The 19,726-nt window shown below is 43.9% G+C and overlaps 1 protein-coding gene across 7 annotated transcripts in view; it reads right to left on the bottom strand.

The window, feature by feature from the left end:
- The window catches only part of PALM2AKAP2 (PALM2 and AKAP2 fusion), a 511,493-nt gene that overhangs the window by 346,250 nt on the left and 145,517 nt on the right, over positions 1-19,726 (bottom strand). The window lies entirely within an intron of this gene.

Raw genomic sequence — 19,726 nt, 5'->3', positions numbered from 1 at the left:
GATCAACCAGTTATGATTTGGGAAAAGATCCATAGAAGTGAACTTTGCCAGTCCTCTCGGTACTATAATCATTAGGTTCGTCAACTAACCAGGAAAACGTGTGCTGGAGGTATTGGAAGACTGGCAGGAAATTGACAAATTAACCTCAACTACAAGAAAGTCATACTATCTGCTTGATTTCATTAGTATTGCGTAAATAATAATGGTTGTTGAAAACGAGGAGAAAACAACCAAGTTTTATGATTTTAGCTCTAGAACGACAGGCTGCTATGGGGCTTCTTAATATTATTTTGGAGGAATAAGCTATTGAAATGCAGATCCATTCAAATCCGACTGAGATTACAGCTTGGAGTTAATTAACTGAGTTCCTATTGTGTGTAAACTGAATTTTAAAATATAATCAAAGTATGTAGCTGATACTATTTCTGACCCGCTGTGATGCCATGCTGACTATCTTATTTCCTTGATGCCATGCTCCATTTCATGAAAGAACTGCAGGAGGGTGTAATGCATTTTCTCCAGTGATGAGGTGACATGGACATAATGCCACCTGGCCAGGTGAAGATTTCTGCTTAACTCAGGGTAAACCAGGAAACTTGACCGCATCCTTAAGCCCCCCGGGGGAACCATCCAAGCAGTTTTGGCAGAAGCAATGCCACAACTCAGCCATCTAATTCAGCTGTCGGAGCTGGGCTGGGAGTTGTCCTTCTCTGGAACCACCTAGAAAAAAAGTGGGGCTTCGAGGGTGGCCAGACAGTTATATTATATGACAGTCATTGATTTTCTTTGGACTCTATGTGTCTGGTCTGGGACACAGCCATAGCGCTCCCAAGCTCTAAGGAGTGTGTGTATGGCGAGTGTCTTCATTTAGACATGCATTAATCTCATCTACTTTTTAATTCTCAAGGTGCACATACCAATCAAATGCAGACACTTTCCAAGCCACTGTCTCCCTCTCCTCTCTGCACCGGGTCTGCTACGCGAGGGAGCAGCACAGTGAGGGGTGGGGGATTAAAGCCTGTGCGCCTTCTCCTCCTGTTGATACTAAATTGTTTTTGTCCCTTCTACATCCTTCCCATGTAGCTGATACACACACCTGCATCAGGCTGTTGAGCCGATGAGGACTGAATGGGCTGTGTCTAGTCATAAAGCTTGGTGAAAGCTTCCAGGTCTCTGATCTCTGCTTGGCAACTCACCAGCATTTCAGGAGATGAAATAAATTCATCTCCAAGGTAACCCTCTTTCTGGCTTGGATCCAAATAATCTGAATGGTCCCCCCAAGCTTGCATAACATACACAACCAGAAAATAAGGCTCAACAGGATGAAATCAGCAGGGAGAGAGCACTGTCTGCCAGGACCAATGAGTCTGGGCAGCAGCATTTTGAGTCCACCTCTGCCCAACCTCTCACCTCAGTTCTGACAACCAGATTTCAGATGTCTCTGGGGCCTGGAGTCCCGGCCCTAAAGCCCAGGCCTATGCCTCAAGTCCTGCACACTGACTGATGACAGGCTCTAGAGGCTGCTAACCTAAGCTGGATTTGTCTTTTGTTTTTTGAAAAAGTAAAGCAAAAAGGTTCTAATTTTATTGAATGTACCCTGCGTTGATGATCCCTATGTGCTACCTTTCATCCATTTTAACTGTTCAACTCCACTGCAGTTCAATTATCTGGAATCTTGAAGAAATCATGGCAGCCTCCGTGTTTCTAAGCAATGCATCTCTATTCCTCTTTCCCTATGTTCTGGTTTTTTGATCTTGACCAAGAACTTTGTTCTGAGCTGCTGCGTAACACAGGGAGCTCAACTCGGTGTTCAGTGATGACCTAGAGGAGTGGGAGGGGGTGGGGGGTTGGAGTGGGATGGGGATGAAGAGGGAGGCTCAAGAGGGAGGGACATACGTAGGCTTATAGCTGATTCACATTGTTGCAAGCAGAAACTAACACAACACTGCAAAGGAATTGTACTCCAATCTTAAAAAAAAAAAAAGAAAGAAATTCCTTCTAGATGGATTGCTATCTCATTCTATGGCTGGGTACTAGGTTCCCCCTTTGCCACCATCCTGGGAACCCTCTTCCCCTTTCTCGTGTCTGAGCTTGCTTTTAAGGACTTCCTCTGGAGAAGGGAATGGCAGTGCATTCCAGGATTCTTGCCTGGAGAATTCCATGGACAGAGGAGCCTGGTGGGCTACACAGTCCATGGGGTTGCAAAGAGTCAAACACAACTGAGCAACTTCCCCTTTCCTTTCAGATTTTCTCTCCATTGGGACCTCAAGCTTCCACAAGTGCTAAACTCAGGACAACAGGTTTGCTAGCTGAGGTGACATTTCTCAGAACAACTAAAGAGCAGCAAGTTTCCCCAGAGTTGGTCCCATCATCTTGGTGTCTTAGGCTGCCTACCACATCCGCCCATCAGACTGGGCTATTTAAAAGGTTTGCTGCTATAAATGGCCAAAGTTCTTAAGGCTCATTCTCCATCTCCCAGTCACCACTGCAGACACCCACACATAAGCCAATTGTCTAATCAAGGCTTGGGGTCCTCAAATGTCATTCTTCCCTCCAAGGCAGTCAGAAACCCCTATTAAAGAATACAGAGTCTCCACTGACTGTAAAAGGAAACTGTAGTGAATGCTCTACTGCTTCCAAGTGTTTAGAAAATAAAAGGCTATAAATAGAGCTGTAGAAATCAACAATAACGGATTCTCCAGACTTAAAGTCTCCATTTTGAACTAAAGCAAAGATAAAATTAAGATGACAGATGGGCTTTATCTCAAATACTAAGCTGCTAGGTTGGTCACAGTAGCTCTACTGAGAGCACTGTGTTGAGAAGGATTCTGAGGCCAAATCTGAGCTGAACTGGCAATAATCCCATGATCAATCAGTGATACACAGGACCAAGTTAGTCAGTCACTCAGTCGTGTCCCATGGATTGAAGTCCATGGATTCCCATGCAATCCCATGGATTGAAGCCCACCATGCTCCTCTGTTGAGGCAAGAATACTGGAGTGGGTAGCCATTCCTTTCTCCAAGAGATCTTCCTGACCCTGAGATCGAACCCACAAGACCAAAGAGACGCAGTTATTTGCCAGACCTGGAGTGATCCTTTGCATGGGCTTTGGAGCCAGATCTGGGGTCAAATTCAAACTCAGCCACCTTTGCCTAGAATAATATTTAACTTCGAGTTAACATTTCCATGCCTACTAAAACAGTGATAACAGCACTATACCTTCAACAGAGTATCAGAGTTCCCATTAAATGTTTGCAAAGCAAAATATGTTGTATTAATACATATTAAATGCCCAATAAACAGAAGCACTTACAATACTAATTCTTTAGCTCCAAATCAGTTCTCAAATGTAAATGCCCTAAAATAGGCTCCTCTGACTCAAAGGTTTATTTACGTTGATTCCCATCTTGTTTTCAAATCAATAAACCACATGCTGGTGTGTAGGAGGCACTGGGTAGCAGTTGATGATAAATACAGCATCTCTGCTCAGCACCCTCTCCACCAGCAGCACCTCTGCACTGGCAGGGACGGAGGACTATGAGTGGCTCTAGACTGAATTCTCAGCTTTTCCTAAAAATAAGCTCACAGACTGAGTCACCCCTTTATTCCCAGGCTCCTCTGAAAGTTCAACAGGATGTCACAGTGTCCAGAAATAATCTCCACATTCCAACTCTAAATTGGCCTCCGTGGACAATCAGGCTTTCAGCTGAAGTTGGTTCAGATGCTTCTTCTGGGCTTCCGTCTACAGAGAATGACACGAGCGATAATAAGAGCTAAAGGTGACCCCTGCACAAAACAGAGAGGCCACCTCAGAAGCCTGCAGCAATTTACCAGCTCCAACAGCAATGGGACACTGGGCAAGCAGGCAAGCACCCTTGCCTCCACTCTGCCACCAGAGCAATCTCTGATAAACTCTGGGTCTTCGTGGCTCCACCAACCACAGTACCAAGTCCTGGCCCCTGAACCTGGCACGTCTGGCCTTCTGTGACCCAGCACCCACTGCCCTTGTGGCCTCACTTCCTGGCACGCTCCAGCCACACCCACCTCCTCATCATTTCCTGCTGCTGCTCTGCTCCCTCACGAGCCTTGAGCCTTTGTCCACGCTGCCCGTTTGGCCTAGAACTTGGAACAAAGATCGTTCTCATCTTGGCCACCCTCACCAGGCCTAGGCTACTTTGGGGCCTTTTAGGGAGGACAGGAGGGGCTGGATGGAGCCCTGGGGCAGAGCAAGGGAATAAGCGAACCTATGAGACACAGGCCACATGGACCACACCATGGGGACCCAGAGGAGAGGTGGAGGGTCACGGGGTAGGTGTGCTGGAGGCAGAGAGATGTGCAGGACACGGCCCTGCATGAGCTTGGACAAGTTACATAGCCGCGTTGATGTTTTCTCTGAAATGAAAGGCAGAAAATGACACCTGCCCTGCTCTTTGATGCACAAAAAGAGCATGGAAGTGGGAGAATTCTGCAAATGCTAAAAGAGGTATGAATCCACCAGGAATATTTTGGTCATTCTTGGTGATGAGGAAGGGGACAATCCAGGGCCTTGAACGAAACAGCCCTGATGGTTACTGAGCTGATATTCTGAGTTCTGGGATGTGGTCTAAAGCTCTACCCTCTGTTTTTAACTGGCTTTTGCGGAGGGAATATTCACCCTTTCTTCATCACATCTTCTCTGGTGGCTTAGATGGTAAAGTGTCTGCCTGCAATGCAGGAGACTCAGGTTCGATCCCTGGGTCAGGAAGATCCCCTGAAGAAGGAAATGGCAGCCCACTCCAGTACTCTTGCCTGGAAAATCCCATGGATGGAGGAGGCTAGTGGGCTACAGTCCATGGGGTCGCAGAGAGTCGGACATGACTGAGCGACTTCACTTTCATCGCATCTTAGTGTGAATTGCTGTTCTTGGCCTTGACTAGAGGCTTCAAAGATAAACAGCTTCTACTGGAGACAAAGGGTGAAGGGACCCTGAGGGTCCCGGGTGCCAGAGGAAGTCAGGAGTGTGACAAAACGCAGAGGCCTGAGTCACTCATGGCGGATGGCATCCCACTACTCTTGAGTCCCTGGGCCACTTCCCTCGGGACATGGTTTCTACTGCCACAGCCAGAAGCAGACTAGGATGCGAATGGCTATTACTGTGAGATGCAAGTGCCCCCTGACAGTAAGCAGAGACCCTGGTATGCATTGAATTATGTCCCCCACCACAGACACAGTGAAGCCCTCAGCCCTCAGTCAGTTCAGTTCAGTTCAGTTGCTCAGTCGTGTCCAAGTCTTTGCGACCCCATGGACTGCAGCATGCCAGGCCTCCCTGTCCATCACCAACTCCCAGAGTCCACTCAAGCTCATGTCCGTTGAGTCAGTGATGCCATCCAGCCATCTCATCCTCTGTTGTTCCTTCTCCTTCTGCCCTCAATCTTTCCCACCATCAGGGTCTTTTCAAATGAGAGTTCTTCGCATCAGGTGGCCAAAGTATTGGAGTTTCAGCTTCAACATCCATCCTTCCAATGAACACCCAGGACTGATTTCCTTTAGGATGGACTGGTTGGATCTCCTTGCAGGCCAAGGGACTCTCAACAGTCTTCTCCAACACCACAGTTCAAAAGCATCAGTTCGTCAACCCTCAGCTTTCTTTATGGTCCAACTCTCACATCCATACATCACTACTGGAAAAACCATACCTTTGACTAGACAGACCTTTTTTGGCAAAGTAATGCCTCTGCTTTTTAATATGCTGTCTAGATTGGTCATAACTTTTCTTTCAAGGAGCAAGCATCTTTTAATTTCATGGTTGCAGTCACCATCTGCAGTGATTTTGGAGCCCAAAAAATAAGTCTGTCACTGTTTCTACTGTTTCCCCATCTATCTCCCATGAAGTGATGAGACCAGATGCCATGATCCTAGTTTTCTGAATGTTGAGCTTTAAGCCAACTTTTTCACTCTCCTCTTTCACTTTAATCAAGAGGCTCTTTAGTTCTTCTTGGCTTTCTGCCAAAAGGGTGGTGTCATCTGCATATCTGAGGTTATTGATATTTCTCCCAGCAACCTTGATTCCAGCTTGTGCTTCCTCCAGCCCAGCGTTTCTCATGATGTACTCTGCATATAAGTTAAATAAGCAGGGTGACAATATACAGCCTTGATGTACTCCTTTTCCTATTTGGAACCAGTCTGTTGCTCCATGTCCAGTTCTAACTGCTGCTTCCTGACCTGCATACAGATTTCTCAAGAGGCAGGTCAGGTGGTCTGGTATTCCCATCTCTTGAAGAATTTTCCAGTTTGTTATGGTCCACTCAGTCAAAGGCATAGTCAGAATATGACCTTATAAATAGGGTCTTTACAGAGGTGCTGGGCTTCCCAGGTGGCGCTAGTGGTAAAGAACCCACCTGCCAAGGCAGGTGACATAAGAGACATGGGTTTGATCCCTGGGTTGGGACCATGCCAGCCCAGGAGGAGTTGGGCATGGCAACCCACTCCAGGATTCTTGAATGGAGAATTCCATGGACAGTGGAGCCTGGCGGGCTATAGTCCTTAGGGTCGCAAAGAGTCAGACATGACCAAAGCGACTTAGAACACACACACACATGCACAGAGGTCATGAAAATCATGTCATTACGGCAGGGCTTAATCCAGCATGATGGTATCCTTATGAAAAGGGGAAATCTGGACATGGACACATGTAGAAGAGCTTGTGAAGGGATAAGACAGGGGCAGGGACAAGACAAGGAGAAAGGCCTGGAGCTGACCCCACCCTCACAGCCCTCAGATGAAACCTAGCCTGCTGATACTTGATCTCGCAGTCCAGCCTCTGGAACTGGGAGACCATACACTTCTGTCACTGAAGCCAACCCAGCCTGTGGCACTTGGTTATGACAGCCCTAAGAAACGAACAGGGCCTGTTTATAACAATCCAGGGGGAAAAAGAACTTCAGAAGCCGCAGTAGTCCAAATTGTTAGAATGTCCATGGGTTCAGTGGGTGAAAAACACAGGCACTAACCCCACGCAGGACATTCTGGAACCTGCTGACCTTACTGTCACTAACTCTAGTAGTGGCTCATTTTTATTTATGTATTTTGAAACTCCCTTGTGGCCATCCTGAATGCCCAGGCTCCTGGTTCACAGGCACGACTCCTGCCTTGATGGTCCACAGCAAGGTCTGCCATGGGGATGCTGATGCCTTGTGCCCAGCTGCTTGGGTACATGCATGCAGTGGGGTCACTGTTGGTCAAGGATGCTGCTCACTATTGCTTTCACGGTCACAGTGGGTGTCCAGCCCTCTCTTTTCTCAAGGGGAGATCGGTAGATCTCCAGGAATGAGATGAACCAGACTGAAAGCTGCTCTCGATGTGGAAGGAAGGCATCAAGAGGGGACTGAATTCAAATATTATTGTGGATCAAAAAACTGTCGCCTGCCATTCCAGTAAACAAGGCTGCTGCCCACCATCAAGCCATCAGCAACTGCAGATGCCCCAGAGGTGTACCCTGAGGGGAATTCAAGAAGGAGAATAAAAAGGATACTGGCCCCAGATAGCTAAGATCAAAAGAAACTTCAAGGAGCCAAACTCTTGTATCTTCTCATACATAGAAAAACACTAAAATCTGGGTTTGTGTGTGTGTGTGTGTGTGTGTGTGTGTGTGTGTGAAGAGCCATCTTTTGATGTTGAACTACATGTTTATTTCATCAGAAAAGCTCCTATGTATCCTGCCTCTTCCCTCACCTCTTTGGAACAGTCCCTCAGGGCTGTCTGACAGGCTGCCATCCCCAGCTACAGTGCTCAGTACGGTCACTGAAGAAAACATAATTCTCAGCTTTTAAGTTGTGTGATTTTGGTGAGGGCAACACAGCCCAAGCATCCTGTCATGGCCCCAGATAAAAGGGGAAAGCTGGTAAAGTGACCGTCTCATCTGAACGAGCACTTACTGGGTATCCAGGATGTGACGGCTTCTCTCAAACTTGGGAACCCCAAGTGGGGGCCGGATGCTTCCTTGCCTTTTGAGCTGAGACAGGAGACAAGAGACACAACACACCTGGGAGAGTTTAGATGGAAAACTGTACAGAAGGAGGAGCCTGGGGAAACTGGCTAGGGAAGAGCCTCAAGCAGGTGGCTGGGGTGACGTCAGGTGAGGGACAGTGCGTGTCTGTGCTGTCCACATGTGGTGTCCAGCTGTTTGTGACCCATGGACGGCAGCACTCTGCCCATGAAATTTTCCAGGTAAGAATACTGGAGTGGGTTGCCTTTTTTCTACTCCAGGGCAGAGAGGGAGCTTTAAAGCAGACACCTGGCTAAGAAAAAATTCAGGGGAAATTCTCTGACTGTCCAGCGGTTAAGACTCCGCACTTCCACTGCAGGGGTCAAGGGTTCGATCTTTGATTTAGGAACTATTTAATAAAATCACGCATGCCATGTGGCACCACCAAAAAAAAAAAAAAAGATAAAAATAAATAGTCATACCTTATTTAAAAAAAAAAAAAAGAATTCAAGGAGTCCAGGGATGAGCCAGAAGTCACGACAGCCATTTAAAGGCTATTATCACTAACCTGTAGCTGAAATATTGCATCACCTTCAAACAGAAGGACAAGCCTCAGAAATATCTTCAGTTCCTATGACTTTGTCATAAGTAGCAATCACAGGTATTGTCATATTATACTGTAGTTGTGGGAGATGAATATCACTTATGTTCATTAATAATTAGAAATCGGAGTATGTATTGGAATAGTCACTTCAGTTCAGTTCAGTCACTCAAGTCATATCCAACTCTTTGCGACCCCATGGACTGCAGCACACCAGGCCTCCCTGTCCATCACCAACTCCTGGAGTTTACTCAGACTCATGTCTATTGAGTCAATGATGCCATCAAGCCATCTCATCCTCTGTCGTCCCCTTCTCCTCCTGCCCTCAATCTTTCCCAGCATCAGGGTATTTTCCAATGAGTCAGTTCTTCGCATCTCGTGCCCAAAGTATTGGAGTTTCAGCTTCAGCATCAGTCCTTCCAATGAATATTCAGGACTGATCTTTAGGATGGACTGGTTGGATCTCCTTGCTATTCAAGGGACTCTCAAGAGTCTTCTCCAACACCACAGTTGAAAAGCATCAGCACTCAGCTTTCTTTATGTCCAACTCTCACATCCACACATGACCACTGGAATGCCACTAACTTTTATTTAATACAATAATACAGAAGCATGTGCTGTGTGGTCGGCCATGTCTGACTCTGTGTGACTCCAAGGACTGTAACCCACTAGGCTCCTCTGTCCATGGAATTTTCCAAGGAAGCATACTAGAGTGGGTTGTCATTCCCTTCTCCAAATATAGAAGCATATACATTACCTATCACAATTTTCTCATAATGACCTGCCTGTATTTCAATGTAATTGGCCATCTTTTTAATCCTATGTATTTTATCTTGTGCATTGAAGCGTTATTCTGAGTCCACAAGCCTGGGAAGGAATCTGAGACATAAAACAGTTTAAGAACCCTGCTTTAAGGTTAATAAAATATCAATAACCTCATGTATACAGATGACACCACCCTTAAGGCAGAAAGCGAAGAACTAAAGAGCCTCTTGATGAAGGAGAAAGAGAAGAGTGAAAAAGTTGGCTTAAAACTCAACATTCAGAAAATGAAGATCATGGCATCTGGTCCCATCACTTCATGGCAAATAGATGGGGAAACAGTGGAAACAGTGACAGACTTTATTTTGGGGGGCTCCAAAATCACTGCAGATAGTGACTAAAGCCATGAAATTAAAAGACATTTGCTCCCTGGAAGAAAAGTTATCACCAACCTAGACAGCATATTAAAAAACAGAGATATTACTTTGTCAACAAAGGTCCGTCTAGTCAAAGCTATGGTTTTTCCAGTGGTCATGTATGGATGTGAGAGTTGTACCATAAAGAAAGATGAGGGTTAAAGAACTGATGCTTTTGAACTGTGGTGTTGGAGAAGACTCTTGAGAGTCCCTTGGACAGCAAGGAGATCCAACCAGTGCATCCTAAAGATCAGTCCTGGGTGTTCATTGGAAGGACTGATGTTGAAGCTGCAACTCCAATACTTTGGCCACCTGATACGAAGAACTGTCTCATTTGAAAATACCCTGATGCTGGGAAAGATTGAGGGCAGGAGGAGAAGGGGACAACAGAGGATGAAATGGCTGGATGGCATCACCAACTCAATGGACATGGGTTTGAGTAAACTCCAGGAGTTGGTGATGGACAGGGAGGCCTGGTGTGTTGCAGTCCATGGGGTCTCAAAGAGTCGGACGTGATTGAGTGACTGAGCTGAACTGAAAGTGGTTTGGGTGCTATGTGAAATGCACTGTGAAGGCAGCAATGAACTGTGATGGCACTGACACTGTCCTTGTCCTCCAGGAGCTTCTAATCAAATGGAAGGAAAGAGACGGGAACTACTCACTTTCCCCTCCTCCTTGTGCTTCCTGCTGCTTATTCCCATCAAGCCAATTATAGCACCTCTGCCAGTTCATATGGCAGCTCTGCGGGATCTAGAAGACACCTCTCTCTCAAGGCACCTTTCTGGCACCTGCTAGAAAACTGCCCTAACCAATACAAAGCCACAGTGAGCATGTGTGAATGGTGCCCCTGGGAGCAGTTACCACCCCGGACGAGGGTCTGACTGATACATCTCTGCAGAGACACCAGGTAAGAAGGCTCCTTATGAACAAAGGGTAGGCAAGGATGTCCTTATGCCCTGGACATAAGTTCCTCAAAGACAAGGCATCTTCCCAAGACAGTCAGAGTTGACATGGGATGAAAACCACTTGTTCTCTCAGGCTCAGGGCTTTACCCTTTGTGAGGAATTTGTATTTTCATGGGTGATTCTGGAAACTAAAAAAACCTCCACAGCTTCAAGGAAAGAATCCTGTGGGGTGAAAGGGAAGACTTAAAGCAATGAATCTCTAATGCTGAAAGTATGGGAACTACATTTGGTCAGATAACCCTTACATTATACTACATTGGTGGTTCTCAAAGGGCTTATTTTGTCCTCCAGGGAACATTTAGCAATGTCTGGGGACACTTTTGATTGTCATGCTGGGGCCTGGGCAATGCTACTGGAATTTACTGGCTAGAGAGCAGGGATACCGCTAAACATACAATGCACAGGACAGCCCCCGCTCCCACAGTAAAGAATTATCTGGACCAAGCTGTCAGTAGTGCTGCAGTCAAGGAAGCCTTACACTAACCCCATGCTCGGCTTCCTATTCTCCCAGCAGCTGCTCAGAAGTTATCCAGAAAGAGAATTTCAGGGTCTGGCATATGTCTGACCAGAAAGGCAAAAGCCATCCGCTGATCGAGGGAGGATCCGCAAAGTGTCCACACCACAGCCTGCTCCACCCCTCATCCCCCCATGCTCACACGGCTGTCCAAGTATGGCAGTAATCCCTTTCTAAATCTGATTTCACAACTGTGGCTCTGCTATCTCTCCAAACCTTAGGCAATTTGAAAATATTTACTAAGTCACCAAAGTCCCTTTGGAAATTTCCAGGCAAAGAGGACTCAAAATTGCAGCTGGCTCTTTTGGACAAGAAAGGAAAGGGGGACAGAAAGGAAACAGTTGATGGTTTAGGGAGGTCAAAGTGGACTCTGCTGCCATAGGCCATTGGCAGCTTTGACCCCTACTGGTCACTTCATTTGCAAATGAAGCCATTTGCCCTATGGCTTCCATAAGGTAACTGACCCTCAGCCAAGGGCTAATGAACGGCAGGGCAGTGGGTCAGAAGCCACTTTCCACTGGCTTCCTGCTCTGACTCAGGGAATGTGGTGGGCATGTTCTCTGACTCCCATTCTGACACTGCACCCTTAAAATCCCCCGGGGAGCACAGCATGACGCTCCTGGCAATTTCTGAGGAGAAATAAAAATGACATGAAGAATCACCAGTGCTTTTCCTCTACCCTCTTAACCCCTGTCAACGGAAAAAAATGGCTTTAAATGTAATCATTTATTTTTAGACGGGCCAAACTGATACCTCTAAGAGAGCAGATTTTCTGGTTTTCAAAAGAAAACACATAGTTGGCTAGAGAGCGAGGATATAACAAGAAAACTCTAGAGAAGCAAAACTCAACATGTGAGCATTTCAGTAACTATAAGCCTTTCATCATAGTAGCCCAGAAGAGAGTGAAAAGGGTGTCTATGCGTTACACTGTTTTTCTTTCTCATTCACTCTGCTTTCTTTATTTTTTTTAAAAAAATTGAAATATAGTTGATTTACAATGCTGTTAGTTTCAAGTTTGGTGCATAGCGATTCAGTTATTTATATATATATATATATGTACATATATATATATATATATATAATGTTTAACTTCAGTATATATTCTTTTTCCTTAGAGGTTATCATAAGATATTGTGTATAGTTCCTTATACTATACAATAGGCCTTCGTTGTTTATCTATTTTATATGTTATAGTGTTTATATGTTAATCTCAGCCTAATTTATCCTTCCCTTCACCCCCGCTCTCTCCTTTGGTAACCATGTTTGTTTTCTATGTTTGTGAGTCTGTTTTGCTTTTGTAAATAAGTTCATTTGTATCATATTTTTTATATTTGTCTTGCTGATTTACTTCCATCCATATTGTTACAAATGGCATTATTTTATTCTTTTTTTGTGCTATACTGTGCTAAGTTGCTTCAATCATGTCCAACTCTTTGAGACTCTATGGACTGTAGCCCTCCAGGCTCCTCTGTCCATGGAATTCTCCAGGTAAGAATACTGGAGTGGGTTGCCACGCCCTCCTCCAGGGGATCTTCCCAACCGGGTGATAGAATCTGCATCTCTTATGTCTCCTGCACTGGCATGTGGGTTCTTTACCACCAGCACCACCTGGGGAGCCCATGTCTTGGCCACTGTAGATAGTGCTGCTGTGAACACTGAGGTGCGTGATCTTTTCAAATTAGAGTTTTCTCCAGATATATGTCTAGGAGCTTTACTGTTCTGAACTGTCAGCAACCAGACAACAGTCACATCTTTAGCCAAAAGATTCCTAGAACCTTCATAGGCAGAACTCTCCGACATAAATCACAGCAACATCTTTTTTAATCCATCTCCCAGAATAATGGAAATAAAAACAGAAATAAACAAATGGGACCTACTTAAACTCAAAAGCTTTTGCACAGCAAAGCAAACAATAAATAAAACAAAAAGACAATCCACAGGTTGGGAGAAAATATTTGCAACTGATGTGACAGATAGGGATTAGTCTCCAAAATTTACAAACATCTTATGATACTTATCAGCATCAAAGCAAACAACCCAACCAACAAATAGGCAGAAGACCTAAATAGACATTTCTCCAAAGAGGACATATAGGTAGCCAAGAGGCACATGGAAAGATGTTCAACATTGTTAGTTATTAGAGAAATGCAAACCAAAACTACAATGATATATCACCTCACACCAGTCAGAATGGCTATGATCAAAAAATCCACAAACAACAAATGCTGGAGAGGATGTGAACAGAAGGGAATCCTCCTACCCTGTTGATAGGAATGTAAATTGGTACAGCCACTATGAAGAACAGCATGGAGGTTCCTTAAAAAGCTAAAAATAGAGCCACCATATGACCCTGCAACCCCACTCCTGGACATATATCTGGAGAAAGATGATCCGAAAGAATACACGCACCCCTATGTTCACTGCAGCACTGTTTACAACAGCCGAGACATGGAAGCAACCTACATGTCCATTAACAGAGGAATGGCTAAAGAAGATGTGGTACATATACACAATGGAGTATTACTCAGCCATTAAAAAGAATAATACGATGCCATTGCAACAACATGAATGGACCTAGGGAGTGTTGTACTGAGTGAAGTAAGTCAGGCAGAGAAGGAGAAATATTGGATGACATCCCTTATATGTGAAATCTAAAAAGGAATGATACAAATGAACTTACAAAACGGAGACTTGCAGACTGAGATGAACTTATAGCTGCCGGGGGAAGGGACAGTTGGAGAGTTTGGGAAGGTCATGTACACACTGCCATATTCAAAATGGATAACCAACAAGGACCCACCATATAGCACATGGAACTCTACTCAATGTTACATGCCAGCCTGGATGAGAGTGGGGTTTGGGGAGAATGGATACATGTATCTGTATGGCTGAGTCCCTTTGCTGCTCACCTAAACTACTACAACATTGTTAATTGGCTATACTCTAATACAAAATACAAAAGTTTAAATTTGGGGAAAGAAAGATTCCTAGGACCTTAAAGGCAAACACAACCATAGAAGATACGGAGTTTAGAGCAGGAGTCAGCCCAAGCTTTTCCATGAAGGGTCAGAAAGTAAACGTTTTAAGCTTTGTAGGCTACACGGTCGGTCTCTGTTGGAACTACTCACTTCTGCTGCTGTAGTGTGCAATCAGCCATAGACCATGTGCAAACGAATGGCAATGAGTATGTTCTGATAAAACTTTATGTGTGGATACGGAATCTAAACTTCATATGATTTTCCCATCATGAATTTTTTTTTTTAATTTCCATTTACACATGTAATAACCACATATTGCTCACAGGCCTTATGAAGAGAGACTGCGGGCCAGATCTGACCCACAGATTGCTGTTTACTGATGCCTTGGTCTAGACAGAAAATGGGGATTTACATTCATTCTTCATTCTGAAGGTACTCTATAAAATTGATTTTCCTTCTCACCTCACTGTGATTCTGAAATCACACTAGTAAAGTTAATAATGAAAAAACAAACAAACAAGAGAAATCAATCAACCATCACAGCATTCTCAACCAAAACATCCAGGCTGGGAATGAGCTGAGTGTGAGCACTGCATGAGTCACAGACGACACACCACAAGGCCACATCTTGCTCAATGCAGTATAAGATATACCGGCTGCTGAAGGCTAGCATTCCAGTGATTATTTTCAAAATCACCCAGTATGAACAATCTCTTTGTTTAGTCTTCACAGTTTTATGTTATTCAAAGGTTGGGCTAGGGGAGGGGGTTGGAAGAGGGCTGGGAAATGTCCTAATTTCTGAAATCCAGTTGTCCTCTGTCCTCCAACACACACTAGTCCCTTTCTTATTCTCCAGAAAGAACATGTCTAGTCTCTAGTGGGTTCACAACATGTCTAGTGGGTTCAAAACACATGAATGTATTGATGAGATCCTCTTAACCTTTCAGTACATGCCCTATCATCTCACAAATGTATCACTATATAAAATCAATGAGTATCGATAGATCGGGAGTTTGGGATTGACATATACACATTGCTATATTTAGATAATAAGCATCTACTGTATAGCACAGGAAACTCTCAATATTCTGTAATAACCTAAATGGGAAAAGAATTTGAAAATCAGATACATGTACATATATAACTGAATCATTTTGCTGTACACCTGAAACTAACACATTTGTTAGTCAACTATACTCCAATAAAAATTTTTTATTTTATTTTTTATTTTATTTTTAAACTTTACATAATTGTATTAGTTTTGCCAAATATCAAAATGAATCCACCACAGGTATACATGTGTTCCCCATCCTGAACCCTCCTCCCTCCCCATACCATCCCTCTGGGTCGTCCCAGTGCACGAGCCCCAAGCATCCAGTATCGTGCATCGAACCTGGACTGGCATCTTGTTTCATACATGATATTTTACATGTTTCAATGCCATTCTCCCAAATCTTCCCACCCTTTCCCTCTCCCACAGAGTCCATAAGACTGTTCTATACATCAGTGTCTCTTTTGCTGTCTCGTACACAGGGTTATTGTTACCATCTTTCTAAATTCCATATATATACGTTAGTATATTGTATTGGTGTTTTTCCTTCTGGCTTACTTGACTCTGTATAATAGACTCCAGTTTCATCCACCTCATTAGAACTGATTCAGATGTATTCTTTTTAATGGCTGAGTAATACTCCATTGTGTATATGTACCACTGCTTTCTTATCCATTCATCTGCTGATGGACATCTAGGTTGCTTCCATGTCCTGGCTATTATAAACAGTGCTGCGATGAACATTGGGGTACACGTGTCTCTTTCCCTTCTGGTTTCCTCAGTGTGTATGCCCAGCAGTGGGATTGCTGGATCATAAGGCAGTTCTATTTCCAGTTTTTTAAGGAATCTCCACACTGTTCTCCATAGTGGCTGTACTAGTTTGCATTCCCACCAACAGTGTAAGAGGGTTCCCTTTTCTCCACACCCTCTCCAGCATTTATTATTTGTAGACTTTTGGATCGCAGCCATTCTGACTGGTGTGAAATGGTATCTCATAGTGGTTTAAAAAATGAAATAAGGAAGAGAAAAAAATAAAACCACTGAGTATTTTCATATTTACATGGAAGAGTGAAACACAGACCCAGAAAAAGTGGGTTCTGAACTCAGTTGTGAACGCGGCATATATGTGAAGGGGATGAGCTTGCCAGATAAAATATAGGATGCCCAGTTAAATCTGAATTCAAACAAACAACAAATCATTTGTTTAGTATAAAAGTGTGTCCCATGCAATAATTGGGCATCCTATAATTTTAGTTGCTAAATGTGATAACTCTAGTAGAGGCTAGAGCAGAAAAAACAAACCAGGCTGAAGCAGAAGGTATTTATTGGGGAAAAGCAAGAACTCGTTCTGGTTAACCCTCTAACCTCTAAGTGATTTTCAGAAGCCTTAAAGTCAGGGTACAAGGTGGAGACAAGGAGAACTACTTACATTCCAACATTCCAATGTGTACAGAGTTTGAAAAGCAGTGCTTCCTGGGGGAGTCCTGAGGGCTGATGGACTGTTCTGCATCCTGAGTGTGCTGGCAGTTACATAAATCTACATCTTACAAAATTCGGAGACGTGTACATCAAAAAGGTGACTTTTGCTCTATGTTAATTTCATTTTTAAGGAGTGTTTTCAGTTGTTATTTCTTACAGAGAACTGGGGAGTTGGCCCAGCATGCTGGATAAGGAACCGATCTAAGTAGCAATATTGACTCTACCTGAGACTACATTTTTCTTACGGTCCTCCTAAGGTAGTCCTCGATGGGTTTCTGGCAGGCTGCCCATTTATTTGCCCAACAGGACTAAACACACCTACATTTGACTTAGCTTCAACTGTAATACTATCATCCTATCATCTCCGCATACTACCAGCTTTAGAATTAAATACAATATTGTTGTGCAAGGCGAAGTGGGAAACTGGGGGTCTGGGGTGGGGATCGGGAAGGGGTGAGGGGTGAGGAATGATTCCAGCCCACACTGGATTAAAATCTGTGTTCGGTTTGCCCACACAGTGCTTCAATGGTTATGATATAAATATCAACAGACTTCCTTCAAAAGCTGGATTTCCAGATGCCCTTGAACAATACAAAATCCTTGAGTTGTATTCCCATAAAGTGCCCATCAGCTGGAGTTGAGTACTGCCCAGGGAGCCCACTCTCTCCAGTCAGCAGAGTCCCACAGGCTCAGCCACCACGTCAGCCTGCCACCTGGGCTCAATTGAGGTTTTAACGCCCAATATAAGGCATTCAGCCAGCTGTCTGGCCCAAGGGAAACTCTCAGGACCTGGGAGACCCTTCCTCCCACTGAAAGAAAGCTATAGAATCAAGTTGCAGTCTTTGACTTGCTTTCTGAGCCCTGGGGTGCCCTGTCTCCCTATAGGGGAGATGCTCCCCTCCTGTTCCCCACACTGCTAAGCCATTTTGCTTCAAGATTTGCTTTGTGGACCTGAGCTCAGGGCAGATGAGAACTGGAATCCTCTAGAGGCCGGGACATGTCAGGACAGAAAGTAATGATGGCAGGAAGGGAAGAGAGCAGACAGGGACTGAGCAATTGAAACTACTTTCACCTTAGCCTCCTCTGTGTTGTCAAGCCCAGTACTTCCTCTTCATCATGGCCATCAGATCCAATGCTGATCAGACATTTATCATTCTCACTCCCGTGTGAATAAGGACGGGGAGTGATCAGGCTGCCAGAGTCTTATTTCTAGTAGCTGGTAGAGTTAGAGAGTATATTCTTTTTAAAATTAATTTTTATTGGAGTATAGCTGCTCACAATGCTGTGTTAGTTTCTACTGTACAGTAAAGTGAAACAGCTATATATATACATATATCCCCTTTTTTGGATTTCCTTCCCATTTAAGTCACCACAGAGCATTGAGTAGCATTCCCTAAGCTATACAGTAGGTTCTTATTATCTATTTTATGCATGCATGCTAAGTCACTTCAGCTGTGTCTGCTCTTTGTGACCCTATGGGTCATAGCCCACCAGGTTCCTCTGTCCATGGTATTCTCCAGACAAGAACACTGGAGTGGGTAGCCATGACCTTCTCCAGGGGAATCTTCCTGACCCAGAGTTCAAACCCGTGTCTCTTGGTCTCCTGCATTGGCAGGCAGGCTTTTTACCACTAGCGCCATCTGGGAAGCCCTCAACAGACTATTAATAGTGTATATATGTTAATCCCAATCTTCCATTTCATCCCACTCCCCACTCCCCCTTCAGGGTCCATAAGTTTGTTCTATACATCTGTATTTCTGATTTGCCATTTTTCTAGATTCCACAAATATGCATTAATACACAGTATTTGTTTTCTCCTTTTTTTTTTTTCCCCCACTTACTTTACATTGTCTGACAACCTAGAGAGTATATCAACAGTCAGCCTCCCAGGACCTGCCCTGCCTTCTGACCCATCCCCACAGACCTATCTCAGTTACTGTTAAATATCTTTTGGGTTTTGCTGCAACTTTTATTTGATGACCAGCACTAAATTCTAAACACATATGCTCAGATTTCACTGTTCATGGACACGGCTGCCTACATGCCAGCTGGAAAAGAAAAATGAGCACTCAGATGATGGGCTTATCACTACCTATAGTGTGTGTGTGTTTCCTGGATAAGCAGTGTTTCCTTTCAAGGCCACTCATACTAACTTCAAGCTTTCCAGATCATTTTTTTAACAGATCATTTTCCCCCAGCTTTAAGGTATGATTAAAAAAATTGTCTATGTTTACAGTGTATAACATTTTTGATATACATTGAGAAATAAAGATCATAATTAAGCTAATTCATATATCCATCACCTCACACAGCTACCATTTTTGTGTGTTTAATGATAACACATGAGATCTACTCCCTTGGCATATTTCAAGTATGTAGTAACATGGTTTTTAACCAGTCACCATGCTATATATTGGGACTCTAGAACTTATTCAATTTATAATTGAAAGTTTTACTTTTGATTAACATCTCCCCTTTCCCCCACTTCCCACCCTCTAATATCTACCACTCTCCTCTCTAAGTTCAATATTCTTTTAGATGCCACATATAAGTGAGATTACAGGTATTTATCTTTCTGTGTCTGGCTTTTTTCACTTAGCAGAATGCCCTCCAGGGTCCATCCATGTTAGTCACAGATGGCAGGATGTCTTTCTTTATAAAGGCTGAATAATACTCCACTCTAGATATACCACATTTTCTTTATTCAATCATCTGTCAATGAACACTTAGGTTGTTTTAATCTCTTGGCTACTGGGAACAAGGCTGCAATGAACATGGAAGTGTAGATGTCCTTCCAAGATAGTAATTTTGTTTCCTTGTAATATATACATAGAAGTGAAATTGCTGGATCACATAGCAGTTCTATTTTTAACTTCTTGATGAACCTCTACACTCTTTTCCACTTTTCAAATCTTTATGTCTCACAGTTCCACTGCGGCAAGAAAATTTTTGAACCATTTCCTGACCCATTAGAAGCAGCAAGTATCATCAGCCCA

The sequence above is a fragment of the Bos javanicus genome, chromosome 8 (genome assembly GCF_032452875.1).
Source record: "Bos javanicus breed banteng chromosome 8, ARS-OSU_banteng_1.0, whole genome shotgun sequence".
Classification (NCBI taxonomy): domain Eukaryota; kingdom Metazoa; phylum Chordata; class Mammalia; order Artiodactyla; family Bovidae; genus Bos; species Bos javanicus.
Note: the sequence above shows the minus strand (reverse complement) of the source record. Positions and strands in the feature narration are given on the sequence as shown.